At 36.9% G+C, this 8,446-nt stretch overlaps 1 pseudogene; it reads right to left on the bottom strand.

Annotated features, from left to right (window-relative positions):
* Positions 1-184: 184 nt before the first annotated feature.
* Positions 185-1,309, bottom strand: LOC110595471 (annotated as a pseudogene).
* Between the last annotated feature and the right edge of the window lie 7,137 nt (positions 1,310-8,446).

Genomic DNA, 8,446 nt, shown 5'->3' with positions numbered 1-8,446 from the left:
TCACTTTAATATCTCAGAAACTTAGAAGGAATTGAGCTAGAAGGTCTTAGATTATGGTAACTTCTCTTCCATTCTATGATAACGAGGACCCAGTGTACTATGAGTTGAGTTCTCATGCCAAATACCAGAAACAGTTTTCTCTCGTGTTTACCAAGCATCACGAACAGTGGGGTACTCTGGGAGCTCACCTTTCTTTTTCTTTCTCTGGTTCAGGATTTTTGTCAAGATGTTGTTTGTTTTCCTTCAGGAAGATTTCATCCTCTCCACTCTCATCAAGACACACAGGGAAATATGCCCATGAGCTAGTGCCAGGCCTCTCTGAAGGAGTTTTCCAGGATTCATCCCAAACACTCTCAGTTAAATTATTTGAATTACACAAACCAGCAGATGACATGAGATGGCATAGTACTTAGGAAAAGTCTTTGCTTTCTGTAGAGGCTGTTCTTTCAAGTGATGTCTCGAAATCTATGGTATGCTGGGTTTTATGCTCTCTCCTTTCTCTTCCTGTCCTCAATATCTCTGCCCCTTGAAATTCCACGTTTGATCTGGCCTGTGTGTTCCAGAGAGCTGCCTCGATCACATCCCACTGGGTACTCTCTGCTGAGAGCAGACCTCAGCTCTTTCAAGAAACCAATACTGCTCACAGAGTTGTGGGTCACTGCTGGGCTCCCCAAGAAGGACCCAGGTCAAACAGGCTCCCGCAAGCACAAAGCACCTTTTCTCCCATCATTCCCTTTCTCTTCATTTCTCTGGGGAAGTTGTGCCTGAGTATCTCCAGTTAGCAGGGCAGTCAGATCCTTCTGGATGCTCAAATAAATATTTTCCTCAGTTGTTACTTCAGCTGAAAGAGGTATGCCTAGTGGTTTTCCTTGGCCAGCAGGGAGTGGTTTGTTGGCTCTGTGTTTTACAACTGGCAGTGCCCAACTCTTTTTCCATCTGTTGAACTGAAAAACTAGAAACAACAACTTTGTCTAGTACCTTTGCAGCCTGTAATGTTCCTGATGCAATTCTTGCCTCTGTGACTTTCAGAGCAGAAATCAAGAGTCAATGGGCTGTAAACTAGGTTCTTTGAGGTGACTTTGAGAGGGGGCCTCTCTGACATCTTTTGGTCCTTCTGTAACACTGTCAAGTCCAGAGTAGTGGCCAGTGGGAAGCTGGACCCCCTGCTGCCCTTGTGAGTGGCATGGTAGAGACTCACCATCAAATTCTAGAGAAGCTCTAAGGCCTTCTCCACCTTCCTCCATGGTCCCATATTCTGGAAACTCATTTGTGACATTCAGTGGGAATAAAGTGCTTCCTCCATGATCACCTGTGAACAGACCAGAATGGACACCTGATTTGTTTTGGAACAACAGGATCCGCAGTGTATCAATGCATATTCACACATATGAGTCACTCAATAATACTTATTAATTTGACTCAGTATCTTCTTCCCCCCACCATCCTGTAACACATACTTCTCATAATCTTGCAGCTATTCCTTCTACTTAGTCTATATAAGTATAACCACACAGAAAAACACTTTCAGCATAAAAGATAACCTAATGAAACATGTCACACTTAACCCTGATATAGCCCCACACAAGGATTCAGTTGCTTCATCTACATAAAGAGATTAAAATAAGAATATGTCATGGGTTGGATACCTGCCTGGGCAACTTGATGAGACCTCATCTCTACAATAAATCAAAAAATTAGCTGGGTGTGATAGTGTACACCTGAAGTTCCAGCTACTGGAAGACTGAGGCAGAAGGATTGCTGGAGCCCAGCAGGTGGAGGCTCTGGTGGCCGGGAGTAGCCACTGCACTCCAGTCTGGGTGACAGAGTGAGACTCCAACTCAAAAAAATAAAAATAAAAAATAAGATAAAATAAAATAAGAATGTGTAACACCTTCCAAATACCACTCACAAAATAGCAAGTAAAATATTTATACTGGTCATAACACTAACACTAACTAGCCTTATGATCTAGAAAACAATGTTTGTACAGTGCAATCTCTAGAACAGAGCCTCTGAAAAAAAGTCACGATCTATTTAAAGTCAGTAAATTTTTTTCAGCCATAAGTCTCCCCTTCATTGCTGGATTTCTGTGCAGGGGGAAAAATGCTTTCAAAACACCCTGAAGAATGATAATGAAGCCAAAATGAAATACAAAATGTAATGTGTTGAGAAATATTTCCAGGATCCTAACAGCATAAAATTTATTTTTTCTCATTTTATTTTTTTAAATTTACAAATAAAAGTTATACATAATGGCATAAAATATGATATTTAATATATTTATACATTTGTAGAACGGCTAAATCAAGATAATTAACATACCCATCATCTCACTTTTCTCTGAAAACACTCAAACTCTACCCTCTTAGCAATTTTCAAGGTATACAATAAATTGTTATTAACTATAATCCATACTATACAATAGATCACCTAAATTTATTCCTCCTCTCTGAGTGAAATTTTGCATCCTTTGACTAACGTCTCCCCGATCTGCCCTGGTACCAGCCCTTGGTGGCCACCATTCATATTCTTCACTTTTTGAGTTCAACATTTTAGATTCTACATGCTAATGTGATCACTAAGTGCATAAAATTTCAATTGTATCCTATGTAGAGCCCCAATATATGAGGCAAGAAAGCAATATTTAATTAGTATACAAATAGATGTACTATAATAAATCAAATTTACAATACTGTCCTACTATGACAGTCAGTGAGACCTGATAATGAAAACCTTCTGATAAGCAAAAAATTTTCCTTGGGGATTTATGGATAACAGCTACAGTCCTAATAGCCCCAGTATCCAATCTCCTTCTAAACTTAGTTTTGGTTACTTTGTATCAAGAATATCCTCATTCATCTAAACTAGAAATACAGTGTACTCATTTTCACTTTATGAAAGAGGACAGATGTTGCTGTTTTTCAACTATCACACAGCTGAAATCTCCTATTTAGTGAAATATTTGTCAAATGTTTGAATATATATACTGAAATGGCATGAAAGACTTGATTCCAAACCAAAAATGGAGGTAACCTGGAAACACCTGTTAGCACATGGCATTCTCTATTGTATTAAAATTTGATGAACAGTAATACAAGGGGGACCCAAAAACGTGAAATTATTTTTTGGAGGGCAGGTCCCTTGTAGTATAGGCTTTCCCCACTAGCTAAGTGCTTTAGGGACCCACTCGGCATCAGTGTACCAGTTAGCATTGTTGTGAGAGGCTGTGTTCGATTTCAGCCAATTGTGTTTTTTCTTTGTTTGGAGAGTCTTTCACCATGTTTGTACATTTCGTGATGGGTGATTTATGAGTGCACCTGCCTACACCACTCTGAGTGTTCAGTAGTTTTTGACCAAAAGCAGCATGACCCCCGTGTCCAGCCCCCCCCTTCACCTGATCTTGTCCCAACTGACTTTTTTGTTTCCGCAGATGAAAAAAAAAGTCCTCAAAGGAAAACATTTTGCCCGTGTGGAAGAGGTGAAGCAAAAACAACAGAAACATTAAAAGATATCAAAATTGACAAGTTCAAAGACTGCTTTAAGCAGTAAAAAAAAGCGTCTCCATAAGTATACTACATCAAAAGGAGAGTACTTTGAAGTTGACTGAAGTTTAAACATGTAAGAATATACAACTTTTAACAAATAAATTCAGAGGGTTTTTTTTTGGGAGGAGCTTGTACATATGAGAGTGTATGCTGTTTCATATTCCATTTTTTAATTAATTTGAAATACGTTTTTAAAATTAAATTTGAAGACCAGGTGTGGTGGCTCACACCTATAACCCCAGAACTTTGGGAGGCCGAGAAGGGAGAACTGCTTGAGCCCAGGAGTTTGAGACCAGCCTGGGCAGCATAGTAAAACCTCATTTCTATTTAAAACAATAGTAATAATAAATTAAATTGGAATCAAGTGCTGATAAATTCTAAGAAGCCCTTCTCTCTGATGGTATTTATAATATCTTCATAGACAGAATGCAGCTTGCTGATATCTGAAGGGGAAACAACTTTTCAAACCCTGACCTTAAAAAAGAAGACAGCTAAAAACAATAAAGTGGCATGCTTTTCCTAAGGTGGCATGTTGACATTTTTATTTCTCAGTAAAGAATGCAGTAGGGCTTTTGATTTTTTCCACCTTTTAAGACTCAGTGGTTTTTAGTGTATTCACACAATTGGCAACCATCACAATTTGATTCCAGAACATTTTTATCATACCCACAAAGAAACCAGGTATCCATAAACAATCACTTCCCATCGCCCCCCTTCTCAGCTGCCAGTAACTACCAATCTACACTCTGATTCTACAGAATTGTGTATTCTAGACATTTCATAACAATGCAATAAAAAAATATGTGGCATTTGGGCCGGGCTTCTTTCACATAGCACAAAATTTTCAGGGTGTATTCATGTTGTAGCATGTATCAGAGCATTATTCCTTTAATTATTATTATTACTTTCTATATGGAGACAGGGTCTCATTATGATGCACAGGCTGATCTTGAACTTCTTGCTCAAGTGATCCGCCTGCCTCAGTCTCTTGAGTAGCTGGGACTACCACTGCATCCAGTTGAGAACCTCATGCTTTTTTATTGTTAAATAATATTTCATTGTATGGAAATAGCCACATTTTCTCTACTCATCAGTTGATGGGATATTTGGGTTCTTTCTACTTTTTGGCTACTATGAATAATGGATTAGAATACAAGTTTCTAGGTCTAAATATATTTTCAATTCCCTTCAGTATATACCAAGGTGTGGAATTTCTGGGTCATCTGATAAATCTATATTTAATGTTTTAGAACTGCCAAACAGATTCCCAAAGCAACTGCACTATTTTGCATTCCTACTGGCAATGTCTGAGAGTTCCATTATTGTCCATGGTTATTATTACAGACATCCTAGAAGTAGTTTCTCAGTGTGGTTCTGATTTTCATTTCCCTAATGATTAATTATATTGGGCATCTTGTCATGTGTTTATTGGTCATTTTGTATCTTTTTTAGATATGTTTATTCAGGTCCAATACCCATTTTATAATTGGGTTGTTTGTGTTTTTATTATTGAGCTGTTAGAGTTTGTTATATATTCTGGACAAAAGTTCTTTATTAAACATATAATTTACAATTATTTTTCTTTTCTGTATGTTGTCTTTTCACTTAATTGATGGTGTCTTTTGAAACCCAACAGTTTTCAAATTTTATAAAATTCAACTTATCTATTTTTTATTTGGTTTCATATACTTCTGTTATCATATGCAGCAAACCGGTGTCTAAACCAAGGTCACAAAGATTACTTCTATATTTCCTCCTATGAGCTTTTCAGCACTAATTATTACTTTTAGATCTTTGGTGTACTTTGAGATAACTTTTGTATATGATGTGACAAAGATCCAGCTTCATTCATTTGCATATGTATATCCAGTACTCACAGCACTATCTATGAAAAAGACTTTGCTTTCCCTATTGAAGACCCTTGATACCCATTTTCAAAATATCAATTGACCATATATGTAAAGGTTTATTTCTGGACTCTTAATCCTATTCCATTAAGCTAGATGCCTATCTTTTATTTATTTTTGTGTTTATTTTTATTTTTATAAGTCAGAGTCTCCATCTGTTGCCCAGGCTGGAGTGCAGTGACATGATCAAAGTCAACCACAACCTTGCTCCTAGGCACAGGCAATTCTTCTGCCTTAACTGCCCAAGCAGCTGGAACTACAGACACACACTACCATGCCCAGCTATTTTTTGTCTTTTTTGTAGAGACAAGGTCTCACTATGTTTCTCAAACTCCTGGACTCAAGCAGTTCTCTCACCTCAGCTTCCCAAAATGCTAGGATTACAGGCATGAGCCACTGCACCTGGCTGTTGCCTTTCCTTATAATATTGTAGCAGTGCAGTGAGCAAAATCTGAAAGTGTGAGTTTTCTATGTTGTTTTGACCATTCTGGGTCTGTTGCAATTCCCAGATAAATTTTATGATCACCTAGTCAGACAACTGAGATTTTGATAGGGACTGCAATGAATCTATAGAGTATTGGCTTCTTAACAGTTATTACTATTACAGCTTTTGATCTATGATCATGGGCTGTCTTTTCATTTATTTAATCATCTTTAATTTCTTTCAGTAATGTTTTGTAGTTTTAAATGTTTGGTGTTTGGCATTGTTTTTGTAAATTTTATTCCCATAAGTATTCTATTCCTTTGATACTGTATTTTAAATTTCATTTTTAGATCATTAATTCCTAGCATATAGAAATACAATTTGTTGCTACATATTGACTTTATATTCTATAACCCTGTTGAACTTGCATTTTAATTCTAATAGCATTTTTGAAGATTCCTCGGGATTTTCTGCATATAAGATCATGTCATCTGTGAATAGGGATAGTTTTACTTCTTCCTTTCCAGTCCAAATCTATCTTTCCCAACCAACTTTCTCTCAACTCTCCTTTTAAATCTGTTATATCATTGCCTCTAAACTGAAGGAAGTGTGCAGCATATAAACAGTTTGAAAAGTTTCTAATTCTAATACACACCAGAAATAAAGTTAACCATACATACACTCTGGTCATTAAACACCTTTTCCTTCACACAGCCTCTTTTCTCTACCTGACATGGTTTTTCTTCCTATCTCAACATGACCAAATTATTTTCACCTTTCAAGACCTAACTTAAATTTCTTCTCCTTAAATAAGCCTTCCCTTAATTGCCAACCCTTGAAAGAATTCTCCTCTCCTCCCTAAAATAAATGTCAAAATAACTTTAGCTTTATATTACACACAATGCAAATATAATAAATAAATGAGCAAAATTTTAGCTTCCATCTTAACGCTTCCAGAGGTTACAATTTTTAACCCATGATGAAAACTGATCACAGTGATCACTGAAGTCATATTTATACATAACACTACAAAATACTACAGTGAAATTCTTTCAATAAAGGGAAGAAAAGCTAACCTTTATCATTTGAAGCCCACTTTGCTCTAATAGTTTCAACTACCATCTTTAAAACAACCACTGAAATAAACCCTGGCCCAAAGCGAAGTAACCACAAAGAAATCAAGAAAAGGGGCCTCATATAAATTTGGTAATTCCTAAAGTCATTTTAAATAATCTTCATTACAATGTCCCTCAGAAAGGAACAGCAGATGCCACAATAGTGGATACATAATTGTGGAGGTTGCTGTAACAACTTGCCAAAGAAAGTGAGAACAGATAAAGGGGAGAAAGGCAAAAGCAAAGGCCTATATGACAATAGCTTGTTTTACTCTTTGAATAAGTTCTCCTGGTCTATGTTTATTGTTCTAATTCAGGACTGGGATAGATTGAGGAGACAAATGTTCTGAGAGACTAAATGACCTGACCAAGGTCAATAAAATGATGTTCAGTAAAGTGTCATATCAGAACTAAAAGCCACTACTAGATTTCTCTTCTTCTATCTCTCAGGAGTAAATGCCTTGGAAAAGCTCAGAGGCCACTGAATTGTGGGACCAACATTTCCAACAGCAGCAATGTTAGAAAATATAAAGAAAGTCTTCTTGTCACTTCTGAGTAGAAACTACCTTTATTGTCGTGTCCCTATGGATTCAGCATAACAGCAAATATTTCCTTTCAAATAAGGCATACCTTTGTACATAGCAAGAATGATCTATTTTTGCTGTTCACTTGTCTTGTCACAACTTGAACTGTCTTTAACAACAAATTGTTGCAAAGCATTAATCCTGATATTTTACATAGAATTTTTGATTTATTCCTTATGTTTAAAAATTGGAACTCAATGCTAGGATTCGTTTTTTTGTTTGTTTTTTTTTTTTTGAAGATCAAATTATTTTACTTTAAGATATTTTTCTCTGCTTCCTTTCAGAATGGGACCATAAATACTTCCTATTAATTGATATTATTTTCCTGAGAGGAATAACTAATTTAACAAATTGATCACTTTGATACCTTGATTTTCTTTCTCCTAAGGTTGTGCCAGTAAACATTGCTTTGAGGTTACTACACAAATTACCTTTTGAAATTTTGTGACATGCATATTGGTTGTTGCACACAGATATGTGTGTGTTCATGTATGTATATTTTGTGTGTACATATGTTTCAAACTGATACAACTCCTGCATGTATTGTTGGAGCAGTATGGTGGTATTAACTACATCTTAAATAACAAACACTATTTGTCACTTTAAAGGTTATACAGCCGGGCTCGGTGGCTCAGCCTGTAATACCGTGCTTTGAGAGCTGAGGTGAGTGGATTGCCTGAGCCCATGGGTTCGAGACCCAAGTGGGCAACTTGGCGAGACATCTTCTCTACAATAAATCAAAAATTAGCTGGATGTGGTAGCACGCACCTGTAGTTCCAGCTACTTGGAAGACTGCAGAAGGATCGCTGGAGCCCAGCAGGTTGAGGCTGCGGTGGCTGGGAGCGGCCACTGCACTCCAGTCTGGGTGACA

The sequence above is a fragment of the Carlito syrichta genome, unplaced genomic scaffold (genome assembly GCF_000164805.1).
Source record: "Carlito syrichta isolate Samal-C Ts95f unplaced genomic scaffold, Tarsius_syrichta-2.0.1 Scaffold302151, whole genome shotgun sequence".
Taxonomy (NCBI): Eukaryota; Metazoa; Chordata; class Mammalia; order Primates; family Tarsiidae; genus Carlito; species Carlito syrichta.
The sequence above is the reverse complement of the archived record's forward strand: the minus strand, read 5'-3'. Positions and strand labels throughout refer to the sequence as shown.